Here is a 22,122-nt window from a genome sequence, read left to right as displayed (position 1 = left end):
TTGCTAATAGTAGTGGTTTTTTTTTCTGGGATGATTAAAATGTTCTCAAGTTAGACTGTGAGAAAATACTAAAAACCACTGAATTGTACACTTTAGGAGAATTTTGTGATAATTATATATCTTAACAAACCTATTTAGAAAAATAAAAAGAATCGGAGAAAATTATCACATTTAAATTGTATCAATATTTTTTTCTTCTCCCAAATTTGTATAGGTTTCTCAAATCCAGCTGAGATTTTTGCCTCCATTTTAACTGACTTTTCACATTTAAGCAAGTGTCTGAACAAACTTTAACTCTACTGAGTGAGCAAACTGAATAGAATAAATCTCTTGGAGTGTATTATGAAGCCAGAGGCTCAATGTATGAGAAACAGAAAAGGTTTACATAGTAACACACTTCAGTTCACAACTCTATGACAGGCCCATGTTTTTACCAGTCTCTGGTAGAAGGAAAGTTGAGGTTGTATTGTTTACTCCTGTCAACTTTCTTTTCGAGGAGATTCTTATTGATCTGCTCTTTTGTCAGTCTGACCCTGTTTCATAATTCCAGAAATTTCTAGACATTTTTCTTCTGTTATAATCCTCTCCCATTTCCCAAAATAAAACTGTTTTCTTATTTATTAGACATCCAGAAGGAAATACTGAGCAGGAAGGTCGATATATGAAGTCTAATCTTGATTTGAGAGTTCTCATGGTATCAGTCGTTTTTAGTTGTCCAGACTTTTCTCTGGTATACTCCATCTATTAAAGGTATGGGAGAATGGTGGAAACATTGAAAGAAGATTGAGAAGTCACCAATGAATTAAAGAAAAAACAAACATACTTGTCTTTGAATCAAATTGAAGTTTTTTTCTTCAGAAGGAAGATGATAATTGAGTCAAATGATGATGACAGTAGTATAAAATGAAATTAGTATACAACTGATCTTCATGTGTGAATTGTGCTTTAGAATGTGATCACTACTAAGTATGGGTTAGTGCTATTGCCTTACTTCCTGGTAAGGCACCTGTAATTTTACTATCAGGTTTTTTGCACCAGCAAGTACAAGTGTTAACACAGTAAAAATGGTAAATATGAAATACTGCCTGGTACTCTTTTGAAAACAATTTTGACCTCACAACCACTTGAAAGGGTACAGACAACTCTGAAGAGTCTATAAATCACAATTTAGAAACCACTCCCTTAATAATGTGGGATTCTATTTACATAGTTAGATAAATATAACATAAATATTTTCAAAAAGCAAATAACTGCTGACTCTTAAGCAGTGAGATTGCTTTTTATACCAGTAAAAATAAACTATAATGCATTCTTATTCCTAAACTAAATTATAAGGACAAGTTTATTTTTTCAATGTAAAATGTATAATTCTTTTTCAGGATGTCATGTTAGTATGGGAAGCAATATTTTAACATTCACTTCTTTGTATGCTTTTTTATCCATAGCAACTGAATATTTTTATATCATTCTTCTTATTTTATTGAAAATTAATGAGGGTTTATTCTATTATAAATAAAATAATGTGTAGTAATAATTTACTATTTAAAATTTACCTACTAAATTTTTTAAAACCACATTATAAAATATGCCTGAAGATTTTGAGCAATGACAATTTGGTATAATTTAAATTTAAGATCAATGTTACAGATTTTCAGAATTTAGTGTTATCAATAAGAAATATAAAATTAAAAATAATTTCAGTTATTTAGCTTAACTTTAATTTTGCTTTATGTTGAATAATGGACATTTAATTAACATTTACATAATAATTAATATCTTAAAGCCTTAATCATCTTAAACTCTAGTTACAGATAATCAATCCATCGATAAATCTAATTGGTTTATGTGCATTTAAAAGAATTCTAATAAACTAAATAATAATAATATGTTTGAAATCATGGTAAGAATAATTTGTTTGGTTGCTGGGCTCCAAAACTGATTATTTCAGGCAGAGGTAGGTTCTCTTTAGAAGCACAATGAAGCAATCTCCAGCTGGAAAAAGAGTTGTCGCTTACTGGGTTCATGAAGTAGATAGAGAGCCAAAGGATGCTTTCAGGTGGATATGAAAGTCATAAAGTGTATGAATTAAAAAGAAAAGATTAATTTATCTTTGTCTTTTATACCTGGACATATTGCTTAGAGCCATCTGTCAAAATTGCATTCAATGAAATAAAGGACATTTTATCTGTGAATACATTAAATGGACCTGGATGGGATTTTAATGGAAATACGTATGGTTGAGATTTCCAAACAATCAGGCTTGACATTTCCTACAAGCTTTTGATGGGCCTCTTTAGAGGGCAATTCTCATGGATAATTCTTCTTTCCTCTTTTTCTTCTAGCAATATAGTAATTAATTTTTTTTCTTTTTAATATTGATACATTTTTGATCAGTAGAAAATTAGAAAAAGAGTTCCAAACTCTCTACCAGGAAACTTTGGCTTTGAATGGATAAACACATGAAGTGAAAAAATGATTTTATTTAGAATGCTAAGTAGGTTTTCACCAAAATCAATGAAAATGTTGTATCCTTTTACTTAATAACTCATTCACAGAAGAATATTTCTATACAAATTTTTTTATACTTTTTATTTTTCTTTCCAAATAATAAGGTAACACATTGGGAATGGGAAGTATCACATTTTTCAATCTTTTTGGTCTCTTTCTCTTTGTTTTTTAAAAATTTTTTATTAACAACAAAATAGATGTATAAAGGATGGCAAACATTAAAATAAATAACATAAAAGAGTCTATGGAAAACTGAAATACAATTTGTAAATTTTTTTGTCTTTGGAAATAGCAATATAATATCTTAAAAATTAAAGTTCACAAAAATCAAAACTGATGTTAAAATGTCCAGTTTTCATGTGAGTAGCTGAGACAATCTTCTTGGCAAAGTTGAAGGTATTTCACACAAATAATACATTTTGGGTAAATATTTCTTTAAAATACATCAATTTTTGTAATTTATATATATTTGGACTCTTCGAAAGAGCAGCTCCCATAAATATAATTTGTACCAAAGAAAACCACACTGAGCAGAGAAGCTCAATGTTCAGAATAGCACTGTACTCTGAGGTGACCTTTTTTAAAAAAATGGATAGAAATAGAATTAACACCTCTTATCTCCCTATGATATCTTCAAACATTAAAAACACATATGGAGGGGTGGGATCTCCTGAATGGTACAGTAAAGACCTCAATTTTAAAGCGTCAAAATTAAAATCATGCCTCATCACACACAGGGAACCCCTTTGGCAAATAGATATTTTGGTTCAAAGCATTTAAGGAAACCTTTGCCCAGTCATTAAGTGCTTACTAAACTAATCAAGCAGAGACCTTAGTGGCTAGTCAGACAGAGATCACAAACAGGCAGAGAGGCAGGCAGAGAGAGAGAGGAGGAAGCAGGCTTCCCACCAAACAGAGAACCCAGTGATGCAGGGATGTGGGGCTCAATCCCAGGACCCTGGGATCATGACCTGAGCAGAAGGCAGAGGCTTTAACCCACTGAGCCACTCAGGCACCCCAACACAATATATCTTTAAATTAAAAAAATAGAACCTGTAAAGAAACAGAGAAACATGGCCCATGCATGGGGGGAAAATGCAGTTAATAGAAACTGTCCTTTAGGAGCCTGATTTTAGACCTAGTAGACAAAGACTTAGAACCAGCAATTAAAGGTACAGTTAGTTAAAGGGATGCCTGGCTGGCTGAGTTGGTTAAGCAACTGCCTTCAGCTCAGATCATGATCTCAGGGTCCTGGCATTAAGTCCCATGTCAGACTCTCTGCTCAGCCTGTTTCCCCCATTCCCTCTCCTGCTCCCTCTGCTTGTTCTCTCTCTCTGAAAAATAAATAAAATCTTTTTTTTAAAATACAGTTTTAAAAAAGGCTAAAGAAAGTCATGTTTAAAATATTAACAAAGATATGAGAATGATGTCTCATTCTCTCAATGATGTCTCTCTCATATCAAATAAAGAAGATGAATTAATAGATAATGATGATAAAAGTAATAATAAATGCATGGAAATTCTGTGGATAATAGGTAAAATTATTAGAATCAGAATTTCTCTAGAGGGACTCAACAGATATGAATTGGCAGAAGAAAGAATCAATCAGCTTGAAGATAGTTGAATTGAATATATCCAGTCTGAGGAACAAGAAAAAAAATAATGAAGAAAAATAAAGTTTCAGTGACCTGTGGGACACCATCATTATGCCAACATATGCATAACAGTAATCTCATAAGGAGGAGAGAAGAAAAATGTAAACAAAACAAAACAAAACAAAAAACTCTTTGCATAAAAAAGTAGCCAAAAATCTCCAGATTTTAATAAAACAAGAAAACAAGTAACAATCTACACATGCCTACAACTCAACATAAACCAAATAGGACCAAATCAAGGAGTAACAGACCAAGATACATTATAATCAAACTGTTTAAAGACAAAGAGAAAATATTAACAACAGCAAGAGCGAAGTGTCATAGCTATCAGAGAATCTCAATAAAATAAAGATCTGACTTGTTATCACAAGCCATGGAAGCCAGGAGTTGTTGGCATAACATACCCATAGGGCTGAAAGAAAAATATTGCCAACCAAGAATTCTATGTTCAGCAAAACTCTCCTACAAAGAAAGAAAAATTAAGACACTCCCAGAAAAATAAAAGCTGAAAGAATTTATTACTAACTGTTCTTCCCTTTAGGCAGCACTAGAGGGGATCTTTTGGTTTAAATAAAAGGATATTACCCAATAATTTGAATCCACACAAGGAAATAAAGAACACTGATAAAGGTAATTGACAGATAAATAGAAAAGACACAATATATGTATTTTGTTTCTGATCTTTTTTCCCTCTTATCTGATTTAAAAGACAACTGCATAAACAATTATTATAAAATAGTATTGGTGTGCTTATAATTTATAAAGATGTAATTTGACAACAATAACACAAAGGTGAAAGAAGGAAATGAAACACTATTGGACAGAAGTTTTTGTATACTATTAAATCTAAGCTGATATTAATCTGAATTTGACTATTTTTAGTTAAGAAGCTAACTGTAGTACCTAGGGCAACCACTATAAAAATAACTAAAATGTGAAACAAGAAACCATCAAAATTTTAGAGTAGAACACAGGCAGCAACATCTTTGACATCAGCCATAGCAACTTCTTACTAGATGTCTCCAGAGGTAAGGGAGAAAAAAATGAACTATTGGGACTGCATCAAGATAAAAATCTTCCATACAGTTAAGAAAACAATCAATAAACCTCAAAGGCAGCCTATGGAATGGGAGAAGATATTTGCAAATGACATATCTGATAAAGGGTTAGTATACAAAATCTATAAAGAATTTATCAAGCTCAACACCCAAAAAACAAATAATCCAATTAAGAAATGAGCAGAAGACATTATTCCAAAGAAGACATCAGATGGCCCACAGATACATGAAAAGATGCTCAACACCAGTGATTATTAGGGAAATACAACTGAGAACTAGAGATGAGATATCACCTTACACCTGTCAGAATGGCTAAAATTAACAACACAGGAAACAACAGATGTTGTTGGTGAGGATGTGAAGAAAGGGGAATGCTCTTGTACTGTTGGTGGGAATCCAAACTGGAGCAGCCACTCTGGAAAACAGTATGGAGTTTCCTTAAAAGTTCAAAATATAACTACCCTATAATCCAGCAACTGTACTACTAAGTATTTACTGAAAAGATGCAAAAATATTGATTTGAAGGATCACATGCACCCCAATGTTTAGAGCAACAAAATTCAAGAAATGAAGCAGATGAACATAGGAGAAAGAAAAAAGAGAGAAAGTGAGGGAGGCAAACCATAAGAGACTCTCCACTACAGAGACCAAACTGAAGGTTGCTAGAGGGGAGGTGGCTAGGGGGATGGGCTTAATGGGTGATGGATATTAAGGAGGGCACTTGTATGGATGTTGTATGTAAGTGATTAATCACTAGATCTTACTCCTGAAACTAATATTACACTAGATGTTAACTAACTAGAATTTAAATAAAAACTTAAAACATAAAAAATAAATCAAAGAAAAAAATGATAAAGAAACAAGAGAATTAAAATTCTATATAAGAAAATATCTATTTAACAAAAAAGACAATAGTAATAAAAAAAGAGAGGAAATGATATAGATAGAAAACAAAAGCAAAGGGGCAGAAGTAAATCTGATCTTTTTGGTAATTACACTAAATATAAATTGATAAGATACTGCAATCAAAGTCAGAGATTAAAAGAATAAATAAGGGGGAAACCCATGGTTCAAATATATGCTGATTCAGTAACACGTATATTTAGAGTCAAAGGATGGAAACTGATATATTACAAAACAATAACCAAAAAAGAGTTAGAATGACTATACTAACATCAGATAAAAAAAGTATTAAGACAAAAATTCTTACCAAATGCAAAATGGATATTTATAATGCTAAAAGCATCAATTTATTATAAAAATTACAGTAAACACCATATGTTCCAAAGAACAAAACCTCAAAATAAATGAATCCAACACTGGCAGAATTGAAGAAAGAAACAGACAAGGCAGCAATAATATTTGGAAAATTTGATACCTCACTTTCAATAAAGAATGAAACAACTAATCAGAAGAACAACAAGGAAATAGAAGACATCAACTCTATAAATTCACTAGATTAAACAGACATCTCTAGAATAAACCACCAATAGCAGAATATATCTTTTTTCAAGTGCACATGGAACATTCTACATTATAGAACATTAATATGCCCTAAAATAAAACTGAAGTCATGCAAAGTGTTTTCTTATAGTCACTGAATCAAATCAATTTAAAACCAGTTAAAAATGCCATCTTTTTTTAAGAATTGCTCTTAGACATTTCATGATATAAAATTTTAATCAATTTTTTCAATTTTGAACTTAATATAGAACTTGGAATGTTTTTAAGAAAACATGAATTCCATTTTTAAAAATGTCCATGTTTATATGATTCTTGACATTTTTAACCCAATCTTATCTATATATTTTACTAGCAATTTACTAGTGTAAATGGCTGAGAATAAGAATGTAGAGAAACTATATAAGAGTTGAATATTGGATGGTATAGATAATAAAATGGAAAAAAATCCTATGAAAAATGAGATAAATATGAGCAGTGAAGACAGAGAAAAATAATTGTGATGAAATTAACTAACAGCGAAAAGTTTTGGGACTAATTAATTAGATATGCTCAAGAACAAAGACAAATGCAGAAAAGCAAAATATATAAAATAGGTATTAACAACTCTCTACACAGCAAATCACGAGGTATTTTCCTCAGGAGCTTCATCTGTCTCATTCCATCTTATATAAAATGCTTCTCAGAATTATAGAGAGACAATTTTCTGAGAAGCAAAAATGCTAACACTTATTGACCATTGTTTTATGCTAGGGTCCATTCTAAATATTCCCTACATATCAACTGATTTCATCCTCATTCTTTTTTTTTTTTAAGATTTTATTTATTTGACAGACAGAGATCACAAGTAGGCAGAGAGGCAGGCAGGGAAAGGGGGGTGGGAAACAGGCTCCCTGCTGAGCAGAGAGTCCAATGTGGGGCTCAATCCCAGGACCCTGAGATCATGACCTGAGCCGAAGGCAGAGGCTTAGCCCACTGAGTCACCTAGGCGCCCCATTAAGCCTCATTCTAATATGTGAAAATAACTTTATAGATGTGGATCCTGTAGTTCAGAGAAATTAACAAACTTGCCCAACATCATACAGCTAGCAATCTATAAAATCAGGATGTCAACAAAGTCAGTCTGGTTTTGGACTATGCTTATAGCTTTTGAAGCTGTACTCAGGCATGGGCAACTCTCAAGATTTGATCACTGGTCTCACTGTTTTACCTTGGAAAAATGAACTGCTAACTCTATGAACTTTGAAAAGGTAAAAAGTACAACTAAAATGGATTACTATTTTATAAATAATGTATTTTGAAATGCCTTAATTAAAGACAATGATTCCAATAATAGTCTGAAAAACACTAGTTTAATTACCATGCAGCTTACTATATTTTCTCCTACTGTATTTTTCTGCTCATTTTATCTTTTTGAATTGATAATTTTTTGTCTCTCATCTGAGTTTTGTGATAAAAGAATGAAATTGTTAAAGTGCTTTTAAACTCAGCCTATAAATTAGATTTTTTTCAACTCTTGAACAGTAGGAAGGATATTGTTTACTAAATTGCTACATTTACTGCTGCAACCCTGTATTTCATTGTCTATTAATGTGACCAGTCTTCATTTTCAGTCCTTTGGATAAATCAACTTCTTCAAAACTCAACCCATAAATTGCTTACTAGGGAAAATCAATTTTAGACATAAAACACAGTTTTGGGATGTCTGAGCCTGGGTGGTTCAGTCAGTCAGGCATCTGCCTTTGGCTCAGGTCATGATCCCAGGGTCCAGGGTTCAAGTCCCACATTGGTCTCCTTGCTCAGGGGGAAGCCTGCTTCTCCTTCTGTCTGCTGCTCCTGCTGCTTATGCATGCATACTCTCTCTCTCTCTGACAAATAAATAAATAAAAATTTTAAAACAAACAAACAAAAAACCATATAGTTCTACATAGAGAAAAAATATCTAAGCTCAGGTGAACTAGAATGTAATAATTAGACAAAAAACATATTGAGAGCTATGATAATTTAGAAATAAATTTTAAATTTTATTTAAATAAAATTTAAATAAAATAAATTTAAAAATTTAAATAATCATATCAACCATCCCAAATATTTTTAAAGTTTTTATTTAAATTTGTTAGTTAGGGGCACCTGGGTGGCTCAGTGGCCTCTGCCTTCGGCTCTGATCATGAACCCAGGGTCCTGGGATTGAGTCCCGCATGGGGTGCTCTGCTCAGCAGCGAGCCTGCTTCCTCCTCTCTCTGCCTACTTGTGATCTCTGTCTGTCAAATAAATAAATAAAATCTTTTAAATAAATAAATTTGTTCATTAATATACAGTGTAATATTAGTTTCAGGTGCACAGTAGTGACTCAATACTTCCATACAACTCTCAGTGCTCATTGTAAGAAGTGCACTTCTTCACATCCACCACCCATTTAACCCATTCCCCCTCCGTCACCTCCTTTCTGACAACCATCAATTTTTTTCTCTATAGTTAAGAGTCTGTTTTTTGTTTTGCCTCTTTTCTCCCCATGCTCATTTATTTTATTTCTTAAATTCTACTTATGAATGAGATCATATAGTATTTGTCTTTCACTGACTGACTTATTTTGCTTAATGTAATATACTCTAGTTTCATCCATGTCATTGCAAATGGCAAGATTTCATTCTTCACTACAGCTGAGTAATATTCCATTGTGTATATATACACCACCTGTTCTTTATCTATTCATCAGTCAGTGGGCAATTGAGCTATTTCCATAATTTGGCTATTATAGATAATGTTGCTATAAACATCGAGGTACATGTATCTCTTTGATTTTGAATTAGTATTTGAATTAGTCTTATGAATGTATAGTTGTCTTAAAGAACTAAGAACTCTGCTAATAAATTTTCTTGGGGAGCCAAGTTTAAGTAAAAATGTATTTCCATTCTAAGATTTTTCTTTGTTTTCTTGCAATGGGGATATTTTTGTTTGTCCAAGATATGTCCAGATCACCATCACAATATTGGTGCAAACATTAATAAGTTATCATTTTATTTCAGATTCTATACTCAGAAGGGCCTGTACTATCAATGTAAAGGTATTTCTACTGAAAAAGAAACAATGTAGCTAACTCTATTTTTATCCAGTTAACATTAAATTTCTTCTACGGAAATAATTACTTTTTAGTCATACAGCTTTAACATTATAGTAAATTAAGAGTCTTGAAATTAGAATTGGAAAAACACTATTTAAAAAAAAAGTACTATTAAAATACTTTTAAGGAAGGTACTTGTGATGATCACTGGATGTTACATGTGAGTGATGAATCACTAAATTCTACTCCTAAAATCAATATTACCTTATATGTTAACTAACTAGAATTTAAATAAAAACATGAAACAAAAAATAAAATAAAATACTTTTAGAGCTATGATCAATTTACATGTTACAAGAATCCTAAATTCTGTATAGAAAATGTTTAAATGCTTCTCTCATTGCTGATCTATTCAGTAGAGTGATGTACTTTCTGTTATTGAACAAAAATTCTTTCTGTTATTCTTATTTTTCCTTAGAGAATGTAAGCTAGTCTTAATCACTAAATATCCCTTTGTCTCCCTGGTGGGTCTTTTGAATGTGGCTTTGATAGTGGGCTATGGTCTTTCTGCCTCTGATACAATTTGGGTGTTTGCAGGTCATTAAAAGGAACAACCAGCTATGACTTCACCAACCTTATATCTATAAATATTACAGAGGATCAGAATTTTACCCCAAAATTTTATAATTGTTTAATTACAATGTGCTAGAGAGGATGTGGGAGGAAAGCTGTTTCTTCTCTTTGCCTACTGGAGACTTGGTGAGACCTATGAAAGAAGACCTAATTCTAACAATCTAAGAATTTTGCATGACCACATAGGTCTAAGCAATTCAGCTACACAAAGCTACGGGAATAGAAACGCAAGATGCTGCATAGATTTTGCCTTGAATTGCTTTTCCTTATTGACAGAGAACTAGAAAATGAGTGGAAGTGGAAGTTCAAAGCAGTTGTACCTTTTGAGAGTTAGACATATCAGATGAGAATACAAAAATTCTGAATATATTGGGGGTTGAGGAAAAGAAGTATATATATATATATATTTATATACATATATAAATATATATTTATTTATTTATTTAAAAAAAGATTTATTTACTTATTTGAGAGAGAGGCAAAAAATCTTAAGCAGACTCTGTGCTAAGCATGGAGCCTGACACAGGGCTGGATCTCACGACCTTAATATCATCACCTGAGCAGAAACCAAGAGTCAGATTTTAACCAACTGTGCCACCCAGGCACCCCAGAAAAAAAAAAAAATATATATATATATGTTTATATTTATATGTATACATATTTTTTAAAGATTCATTCGTGTATTTTTGGGGGTGTAGGGCAGAGGGAGAAGGAGGAAGCAGACTACGCTCTGAGTGCAGAGCCCTCAATGTGGGGCTCAATCTCAGGACCCAAGATCATGACCTGAGCTGAAATGAAGAGTAAGGTGCTTAACCAATGGAATCACTCAGGCACCCCAATATATTTTTAATCTTTAGAAAAAGAGACTATAAGAAATTCTTCATGATCTCCCCAACAGCCAGTTATTTCTCCTTATGAGAAAAATGCTAACACTTCAGAATGATAATTACAAATATACTTAAAATAACATTTCCTGAAATGTTTAAGCTAAATGAGAAGAAATTAGCAAAAGTTTTTTATAAAATTTCTTTCTTTGAAATTTGTTAACAAAAGACCTATCCCCTGGTAAAGGGGGTGTGTGTGAGTCTAGGTGAAGGCAAGAGCATGAACTAAATTACTCATCCTATCACTGTAGAAAATAATAATAATAATAATAATAAAGTAAGACTGTCTAAGCAGAACTATGAGGTTTATTTTCATTTCATTTTATTTTATTTTTAAGAGAGAGGGAGAAAAAGAGAGAGAGGTGGGAGGAAGGAGAGAGAGAGGAGAGAAAATCTCAAGCAGGCTCCAGGATCAGTGTAGAGGCTGACTTGAGGCTTGATCTCATGACTCTGAGATCATGACCTGAGCCAAAATCAAGAGTCTGACACTTAACCAACTAAGCCACTCAGGAGCCCCAGAATTGTTAAGAAGTTTAGAGTAGGGGTTTCAAATTTCTAAATTTGAAATATGCTGGGCATAATTACCATTCCTATGCTCAAAGCCTTTATTACAAAGCTCACTTGAAAAAAAAAAATGAATGGCTACAGGTGTTATTGAGCAAGTTGAGGTATAATTACACATATTTTGTTTCTATTAATTCATCAAATGTCAAAAAATTGGATTATAGAATGTGAAAATAAGAAGAAATGGATATTCTTGTTGTGCCTGCTTTCACCTGATGACAAGCTGATGAGAAACAAGCAGGATGTACTCATAACTTGTTCACTTTCTAATTTATTTTCAAGTTTACTGTATCATAAATTAATCTGTTTTATATATTTTGGGCAGTAGGACTGGAAATCCTTTTCTATTGTGTTACACTCCTATTTTCACACCCTAAAAAGAGGATCATTTCACTTCATCTTTTGGATTTACAAAGATTAGAGGGCCCCTACCTACACCCAGGAGTATGGGATTTTTCCAAGGAATTAAACATGTATACTTCCAGGGGTGCCTGTGTGGCTCAGTTGGTTAAGTGTCTGACTCCTGATTGCAGCTCAGGTCATGATCTCAGGACTGTGAGATTAATCGGCAAGTCTGACTCTGTGCTCAGTGGGGAGTTTCTCCTTGAGATTTTCTCTCTCCCTTGCCCTCTGCCCTTATCCCCTGCACACTCTTTCTCTCTTTCTAAAGTAATGAAATAAATAAATAAATAAATAAATAAGCAAACAAACAACTCTTTTAAAAAATAAAATAAAAAAATAAATATGTGTAGTTCCAGCATCTTCTCTCTTACCTTGTAGTTGTAAAATAGAAGAGAAAAGTTGAAGCATAATTTCTTTCTTTATATTATACAGCAGGAAAAATTCTTTCTCTATCCTTTAAGGTCTTCCAGCTGCACCAAGAAATTTACATGAGACAGACAAATAGGAGAAAAAAAATTATTAATATGCGAATGGAATCTCAATAATGAAAATGAGATCTAAAGAAATGACAAAGGCAGAATGTTTTTATACGTTTTAGACAAAAAGACAATAAATTTGTAAGAAATTGACAGGATAAAGAAAACAGATGTTTAGGAGATTTAATGGAATTTGGGCAGAGGTAGCAATTAGAAAAACGTATCAAGGTTTGTTTCTGTAGCTTTCTCAGCTTTAAAGTTTCTATCTCTGGTGATACGGATGCCTTTTTACTTCTCAGTACAGGGAGCGTACATTTCAAATGAGGTATTTATTTCCTCAGAAAGGGGTCTGAGCTTCCTTGAATTGGCTATTTCTTAAGTAGTTTCTATTTTAAATAAGCAACATGCCAAAGTGGCACATTTGAGGGTAGCCTGCCGTTGGCTCCCATAGTACACTTTCTCTTCTAAAGAATAACTAACTTCTGGACTATGTAGTTGTCCTAGAAGGCATGGACTGATCAGTTTAGGCCAATTTCACTCTAAACAAAGGGCCAGTGCTTTCCCTCTTGTCTTGTTTCTTGACCTTTATTTCCATTTGTACTAATGTTCCAGTGTGGGGTTTTTCCCTATTTGTATTATTTTTATTATTTTAAATATTTTATTTATTTTTTTTAAGACAGAGAAAAGAGAGAGAGAGGATGCGCATGAGTAGGGAGGAGGGACAGAAGCCAGCTTCCCGTTGGGCAGGGAGCCAGATGCAGGGCTCCATCCCAGGACCCTGGGATCAGGACCTGAGCCAAAGGCAGCCCCTTAACCAACTGAGTCACCAGTCACTGGGGTGCCTCCTTTTTTTTTTTCTTTTCAATTTGTAATTTTATTGTTCTTCCTTTCGCTATAAGAATAAGAGTCAAGTTAACAAATAATCATTTTCATATAGGTTAAGTAGTTAGAATGCGCATTATACTTACAGATCATTTCTCAGATTTGGCTTAAGTTGAATACTTTGCAATGTTTATCCCAGCTCACTTCAGTTCTTGAGTTACTAAGATTCGAAATTAAACCCACCTATAAGTGAAATATGATTTTGCCTGTCATTATGCTCTGCATTTAGTTTTCTTAGGAACCTTATGCCGAGAGTTGTTGTTTATTTGAGGCTACAATTATAGTGTATGTAGCATGGGCACCAAATCTGATCAGGAGAGGACCTGTGGAGTGTGGGGGGAAATAAAACAGCTTGTCCTTTTCATTTCATAACTAAGTCCAATTTGAGAATATAAATAGTCATTTTAGATAATGCTCAATCTTTTGGAAGATAATTGCTCAACTTCGTTCATATTTTATTCTCTTTCTAGCTCCAGTCAGGGAGAGGTGTGATCACCTGACCTCATACTGGAAAAATAAATGAATCATCATTACCTTGAGGTGTTCTCTGAATCCTCCGACCAAGTTGCAAAATGGCCGGTCTGGTAAGTTTTGGGGGTGGCTGGCCTGGTCCCATCTGGGGCGTCCTCACCGGGTTTGCTGCTGGCTTTTGTGGGCAGAATTACTGTCTTTCTCAGAGGCATCAGGAAACTAAAACCTGCTCATTTAGCTTCCTTGGCCTTAGCCAACATGCAACTCCACAATTATGTCGTGTCCTTAGTACCTATTATAAGGTCATCTCACTCCGCCTGGACAGACTTTATGGCAAGCCTACTAGCTCTTAAATTAATATCAGTGTTGTACAGGGAAGTGACTAGAGGGCAACATCTTCCTGCCTGACTACATTTCTCTGCTTTTTTTTTTTTTTGCTTTTTTTTAAGATTTTTTTATTTATTTGACAGATAGAGACCACAAGCTGGCAGAGAGGCAGGCAGAGAGAGAGAGAGAGAGAAGCAGGCTCCCTGCAGAGCAGAGAGCCCGATGTGGGGCTCTATCCCAGGACCCTGGGATCATGACCTGAGCTGAAGGCAGAGGCTTTAACCACTGAGCCACCCAGGCGCCCTGCTTTTTTTTTTTTTTTTTAATTAAAAAAATTGTATTTACTTAGAAGCATTCAAAATATCAACAAAACATCTGCAACTTTTTTTTTTTCCTTTGCAATTACAGAGTGGTATTCAGTTAACAGAACAATTACTTCGTGCAAGCTGCATCAGAGACAACTGAAGATGAAAACACTGCCATCCCCATATATAACTAATCCGTACTGGGCACCAACAAGAACCTGCTGTAACTTTCCATACTGATTTACCATCCCCACACCGTCCCAGGCACCAGGACAGGCCTATCTAAAGATACATTCTGTAGTGTGTTAACATACAAAAAAAAAAAAAAAAAAAAAAAGACACTGTAAGGTTTAAAAACAAATCTTACACAGACTTACATTTCTTTTTCTTTTTCTTTTTTTTCTTTTTTTTTTTTTTCTTTAAAAGGAGTTGGGTACAGGGGGCAGGGTGGGGTTGTAAAATGATTTAGAGACCAGGAAAAAAAACAAAAACAAAAAAACTGTGCTAGATCCAACTTTACCATCATCAACTTCTTCTTCACCTTCCTCCTCATCATCTTCTTTATCTTCCTCCTCTTCTTCCTCTACCTTCTTTTTCATACTTTTTTCAGCCTTGACGACTACCTTTTCTGTCGCACGCATCAGGCTTTCCTTTAGCTCGGTATGCAGCAATATCCTCTCGATATTTTGCCTTCAGCCTAGCAGCCTTCCTCGTCAGAGGCTGCCGGCGGTTTGTGGCCGTGTTCCCACTGCACGTCTCTCCCTGTTTCTTCGCAGCACATCTGCAGAGAAGCCGGGATGCTCTCCTTTGATCTGGGAGCGATGCTTAGAATAAACTGAGAAAATGGCGAAAGGAGGCCACTTGGGTGCACTGCGACCCTTGAATTCTCTTCTGTTTCCCTTAAGGGGACTGTGTTTTCATTTCTCTTTAGCAGACGTGGTCTTGCATCTCTCTGATCACTTCTGGGCAGACTCCGAGAAGCTGACTGAAGACTCTGGGTGCTTAGTCTTGTGCTCCTCCGAGAAGTTTGGGCAAAGAATGCATATAATGACATTTTGTCTCTGGGCTTCTTAGGCTGTCCTTTGCCCTGGCTTACTTTCCCCAGCAAGGCCCAAGAGTCGCTTAAGGCTGGCCCCCGTGCTCTCTGGAGCTCAACGTGCTGCAAAGCTCTCTGCCTTCTTAACTCTTCTACCAAGGCATCACGTGAGTCTCTCTCCCCATAAACATGAAACACAACCTCAGAGAGGAGCAAATGTTGAGGCAACAATAACAGCAACGCTGAACAATTAGCTCAAAGAAAAATCATTATGTAAACGGACTGTGGGAATCCGCATCTGGGACTAATTTTTTTTTTTTTTCCTTCCTCCCAGCGGGTAGGTTCTGTTGCCGAAGATACGTAGATTATACGAAGAAATTATGTTTTTTCTCCACATATGACTTGCTGAGAGAGTAAATTTGTGACTCCCAATACATTTATAATTGTTGTTTACTTCTCTAAAACTTCAAAATGGCCCTGTTTGTGTTTGCATCTATGAGAGCTATTTTTGGGGGGGCTGTTTTAGACTCCAGAAAGGATTAAGAACATTAGTTTTTTGCTTCTAGACAAGCACAGACCATACTCACCATTAACTATTGGTTAATTCTATTACAACAGTTGTAAAAAAGTGATACCAAATTAGACCTGCTACAAAAAGGAAGATATGATAGCATCAGAATGAGTTTTATGTTAAATGACATTTAACATGGAAAATTATCCCCTGGAGTGAACCAGCTGTTTACTCTCACTGATATAGATTGAAAAAAAAAAATTCAACTTGTCGATATATGCCACCACGGGCAAGAATTGGTTCATAGCTCTCCCAATGCTCATAGCAACAATTTACAAGGTAAATTTCCTTCCAGCTGTAATTTAAAACCATATTTATTGAAACAAATAAGTTTCCAATTATGAACATTTGAATAAGATACACAGATTAACTTGTTTAAAAATATAATTTCCGGGATGCGTGGGTGGCTCAGTCATTTAAGCATCTGCCTTCAGCTCAGGTCATGATCCTGGGGTCTTGGGATCAAGTCTGGCATCCTGCTCCCTGCTGAGTGGGAGCCTGCTTCTCCCTCTATCTGCCACTCCCCTTTGCTTGTGCTGTCTCTCTCTCTCTCTGACAAATAAATAAAATCTTAAAAATAAATAAAAAATAAATAAAAATGGAATTTCCCTTAGAAAAACAAATCTAAGCATAATTCCACATGATGTAATGCATTAGTAGATTAATCTTGTCCTCTAATAGATGAACACGCAGTTACAGAATATAGAAGCCTATCTCAGTACAGAATCTCTGTAGAGATTCTTGAAGTACCAAGTGCCCAATTACTCAATAAATGCTAATTGGCAAAGATGATAATATGTTAACTCATTTCCCAAAGGGTCTTCTTATTCTCTGTTGTTTTTCACATCCATCTACTTCAAACTTTGAAAGGGAAGAAAAAAGTCACTAATCATGAGAAGTATAACATTTTCTACAATTTGTGAAATTAAGAAATCTCTCACATTTTAATTGCACAAACACATATACAAATGCACACACACCATTCAGTGCCGTTAATTAGTTTCTAATTCTTAACTTTGAAAACCTCTCCTCTCTTTAAATTATAACAGACACTTCAGAACTTACTTGGCTGAAAAGAAAAATGAGGAAGAAGACTGATCTTCTGTTCATTAGCTTTGTCATGATTATTCCTTCTCTTGCACAATATAGTCATTTAGAGCTGGTCTTACCTGGTCCATGGGATACTATTGCTTTGGTTGGCAACCGTAATATGAAGGAAGTTACATGAATCTTATTGATACTACTAGAGACTGATGCTTCATTTTCAGCTGCATTCACTTTATTTTCAGTTATTGCCTCTCTGGTTTATGTTTGCAGAATATTTTCCTTGTCTCCTGCTTGTCCCTTCAAAGAATCACAGCATAGCAAAGTGTCCCTATGTTAGGTAACAATATGAGGAGGAAGGCAAGGGTGTTTATGCCATCTCCATGCTTTATAGCCATTACCCTGTGGGCATCTTCTCTCCTTTTAATCTGATCTCTTTTGTGTTTTGGCTACCTGAGGTAAAAAGAGAAGCAGGTATTGTCTTCAGTTATTTACATAATCCTGTTTTCTCATTTCCCTCAGGTCTCTCCCCCCTGTATATATATAAACTTGAAAGCAAGTTAAAAGCCTTTTTTGGCTGTTAGAATACTGGTTTCCTTTCACCTAGATAGGTGATTTTTGTGCTTTGGAAGAGTTTTCACACATGGTTCCTGAAAACAACTACATGGCAAATGGTTTCTCACAAGTTAACACATATTCATATAAGTGTTTTGTGTGTTTTGCGTAAATACCTAGTAGCGCAGTTGCTGGGTCATAGGGTAGCTCTATTTTTAACATTTTGAGGAGCATCCATACTGTTTTCCAGAGTGGCTGTACCTGTCTGCATTCCCACCAACAGTGTAAGAGGGTTCCTCTTTCTCTGTGTCCTCACCAACATCTGTTGTTTCCTGTTGAGTTAATTTTTGTGTAAGGTAAAACAGCCAACAACTCTTGTGGAAAAGGCGACATTGAATTGTTTTTGCATTTTTGCCAAAATCAGGCAGGTTTGAATGGATCCATTACCAAGCTCTGTATTCTGTTCCAGCGATCTATATATGTCTAACTCTCCGCAATTTGCACAGTCTTGAATACTGAAGCTATATAAAAAAACTTGAAATCAGACCGATTCCTCCCACATTATTCTTTTTTCTGTCAATGTTGTTTTAGCTATTCTGAGATCTATACATTGTCATATGAATTTTGGAATAATCTTTTATATATTTACAAAAAATCTTGCTGAGAGTGTGACAGGAATTGATTAAATCTGTGCATCAGTTTGTTGAGACTTGACATTTTTACTCTGTGAAGTCTTCCCATTCATAATCAGAAAATATTTCCCCATTTACATAGATTTTTAAAAACTTCCTTTATCATCATTCCGTAGATTTTAGTAAGCAGATATTTCACATGTTTGGTTAGACTTATACCTATGTATTCCATTATTTTTGAGCCAGTATATGTGGCATTGTATTTTTAATTTTGTGATCATGTGTTCATTGTTAATATAGAAATGCAATTTATTTTTGTATGTTTATCTTATATTTTACAAGCTTTGTGAACTCATTTGTTAGTTCTGTACATTTTCATTTTTATTTTTGTAAATTTGTTGGGATTTTTAGATAGACAATCACATCATCTACAAATAGGGAGAGTTTTGTTTCTTCCTTTCTAATATATGTGTATTTTACTTCCTTTACTTGTGTCATTGTAATGGCTAGAAAGTCAGGCACTGTGTTTTATGAGTTGTGACTAGACTAGTAAATTGAAAGTCAAATGTTATACAGCATCTTCTTACTCAATTTGTGATTAGTTTCCCATACATTTTACAAATTAATAGAATTTTGATAAAGATTTTTTTTCTGAAGACCATGCATAAACATATTTGCAAACAGAACTCTTTAATAATGTGAATTATCCAAAGATTGTTTCAATTTTCTTGCCAGGCTCTCTATTAAGCATATCATGTATGTCAATATTAAGTAGTAACATTCTTTTCTCTATGAAAACCTCTCATTTATGGCCCTGGCTTACTGATCATCTAAATTGATCATTATTCAGTTTTCCCTCTAAATTAAAAATTCTGTGATATTGTGTGATGAAACTGTGTGGTAATTTTCTCATACCTTTGCTGCATCAAGAAATATATATGAGGAGGGGAGGAGTCAAGATGGCGGACAAGTAGCAGGCTGAGATGACATCGGGTAGCAGGAGATCAGCTGGATAGCTTATCGAACCATTGCGAACACCTACAAATCCAAAGGGAAATTGAAGAGAAGAAGAGCAACAATCCTAGAAAGAGAAAATCAATCACTTTCTGAAAGATAGGACCTGCGGAGAAGTGAATCCAAAGTGATGGGAAGATAGACCGCTGGGGGGAGGGGCCGGCTCCCTGCAAGTGGCGGAGCAACGGAGCACAAAACCAGGACTTTTAAAAGTCTGCTCCATGGAGGGACATCGCTCCAGAGGCTAAACCAGGGTGAAGCCCATGTGGGGTCAGCGTGGCCCCAGGTCCCGCAGGGTCACAGAAGGACCAGGGCTGTCTGAGTGTCACAGAGTTCATAGGTATTACAGCGGGGAAGCCGGTTACAGCGACAAAGCCAGGAGTGAGCTCTCAGCTCGGGGTTACCTTGAACTGGTCGCATGCTGGGTGAGCTCGGAGCGTGGCCAGAGGCCACAGAGACGGAAGCGACTGGGTGCTTTTCTCCAAGTGCGACCGACGAGCACTTTTGTCCAAGGGTGACCAGAGGCCAGGGAGATGGGGGCGGTTGCGCACTTTTCTCTGAGGGTGCACTGAGGAGCAGGACCCTGAGCTTTCGGCTCCTCTGGACCAGAGATTGGGAGGCCGCCATCTTCATTCCCATCCTCCAGAACTCTATGGAAAGTGCTCAGGGAACAAAAGCTCCTGAAAGCAAACCCAAGCGGATTACTTAGCCTGGCCCCTGGTAAGGATGGTGCAATTCCTCCTGGGGCAAAGACAGTTGTGAATCACTACAACAGGCCCCTCCCCTAGAAGATCAACAAGAAACCCAGCCAAAACCAACTTCACTCACCAAGGAGAACAGCAGAATACCAGAGGAGGAGAAAGCAAATCTTATCTGGACAAAACGACAAAGTGGAAAAACTCACCACAAAAAACAAAAACAAAAAAAAAAAAAACACAAGAGGCAGTACTGAAGGATGAGGACCTAATCAATACAGACATTGGTAATATGTCAGATATAGAGTTCAGAATGATGATTCTCAAGGTTCTAGCCAGGCTCGAAAAAGGCATAGCAAATATTAGAGAAACCCTCTCCTGAGAGATAAAAGCACTTTCTGGAGAAATAAAAGAACTAAAATCTAACCAAGTTGAAATAAAAAAAGCTATTAATGAGGTGCAATCAAAAATGGAAGCTCTTACTGCTAGGATAAATGAGGCAGAAGAAAGAATTAGTGACATAGAAGACCAAATGACAGAGAATAAAGAAGCTGAGCAAAAGAGAGACAAACAAATACTGGACAATGAGGAGAGAATTTGAGAGATAAGTGACACCATAAGACAACACAACATTAGAATAATAGGGATTCCAGAAGAAGAAGAGAGAGGGGAGCAGAAGGTATATTGGAGAGAATTATTGTAGAGAATTTCCCTAATATGGTAAAGGGAAGAAACATCAAAATCCAGGAGATGCTAAGAACGCCCCTCAAAATCAATAAAAATAGGTCCACACCTCTTCACCTGATAGTAAAACTTACAAGTCTTAGCCACAAAGAGAAAATCCTGAAAGCAGCCCGAGAAAAGAAGTCTGTGACATACAAGGGTAAAAACATTAGATTGGCAGTGGACCTATCCACAGAGACCTGGCAGGCCAGAAAGAGTTGGCATGATATATTCAGAGCACTAAACAAGAAAAACATGCAGCCAAGAATACTATATCTAGCTAGGCTATCATTGAAAATAGAAGGAGAGATAAAAAGCTTCCAGGACAAATAAAAACTGAAAGAATTTGCAAACACCAAACCAGCTCTACAAGAAATATTGAAAGGGGTCCTCTAAGCAAAGAGAGAACCTAAAAGTAGTAGATCAGAAAGGAACAGAGACAATATACAGTAACAGTCACCTTACAGGCAATACAATGGCACTAAATTCATATCTCTCAATAGTTACCCTGAATGTTAATGGGCTAAATGCTCCAATCAAAAGACACAGGGTATCAGAATGGATAAAAATACAAAACCCGTCAACATGCTGTCTACAAGAAACTCATTTTCGACCCGAAGACACCTCCAGATTTAAAGTGAAGGGGTGGAAAACAATGTACCATGCTAATGGACATCAGAATAAAGCTGGGGTGGCAATCCTTATATCAGATCAATTAGATTTTAAGCCAAAGACTATAATAAGAGATGAGGAAGGACACTATATCATACTCAAAGGGTCTGCCCAACAAGAAGACCTAACAATTTTAAATATCTATGCCCCTAACATGGGAGCAGCCAACTATATAAACCAATTAATAACAAAATCAAAGAAATACATCAACAATAATACAATAATAGTAGGGGACTTTAACACTCCCCTCACTGTAATGGATAGATCATCTAAGCAAAAGATCAACAAGGAAATAAAGGCCTTAAATGACACACTGGACCAGATGGACATCACAGATATATTCAGAACATTCCATCCCAAAGCAACAGATTATACATTCTTCTCTAGTGCACATGGAACATTCTCCAGAATAGATCACATCCTGGGTCATAAATCAGGTTTCAACCAGTGTCAAAAGATTGGGATCATTCCCTGCATATTTTCAGACCACAAT

At 35.3% G+C, this 22,122-nt stretch overlaps 1 pseudogene; it reads right to left on the bottom strand.

Moving 5' to 3' along the window:
* Positions 1–13,563: 13,563 nt before the first annotated feature.
* Positions 13,564–20,166, bottom strand: LOC116870360 (annotated as a pseudogene).
* Positions 20,167–22,122: the final 1,956 nt, after the last annotated feature.

The sequence above is a fragment of the Lontra canadensis genome, unplaced genomic scaffold, assembly GCF_010015895.1.
Source record: "Lontra canadensis isolate GAN:19392208 unplaced genomic scaffold, GSC_riverotter_1.0 scaffold23, whole genome shotgun sequence".
In the NCBI taxonomy this organism is placed as follows: Eukaryota; Metazoa; Chordata; class Mammalia; order Carnivora; family Mustelidae; genus Lontra; species Lontra canadensis.
Note: the sequence above shows the minus strand (reverse complement) of the source record. Positions and strands in the feature narration are given on the sequence as shown.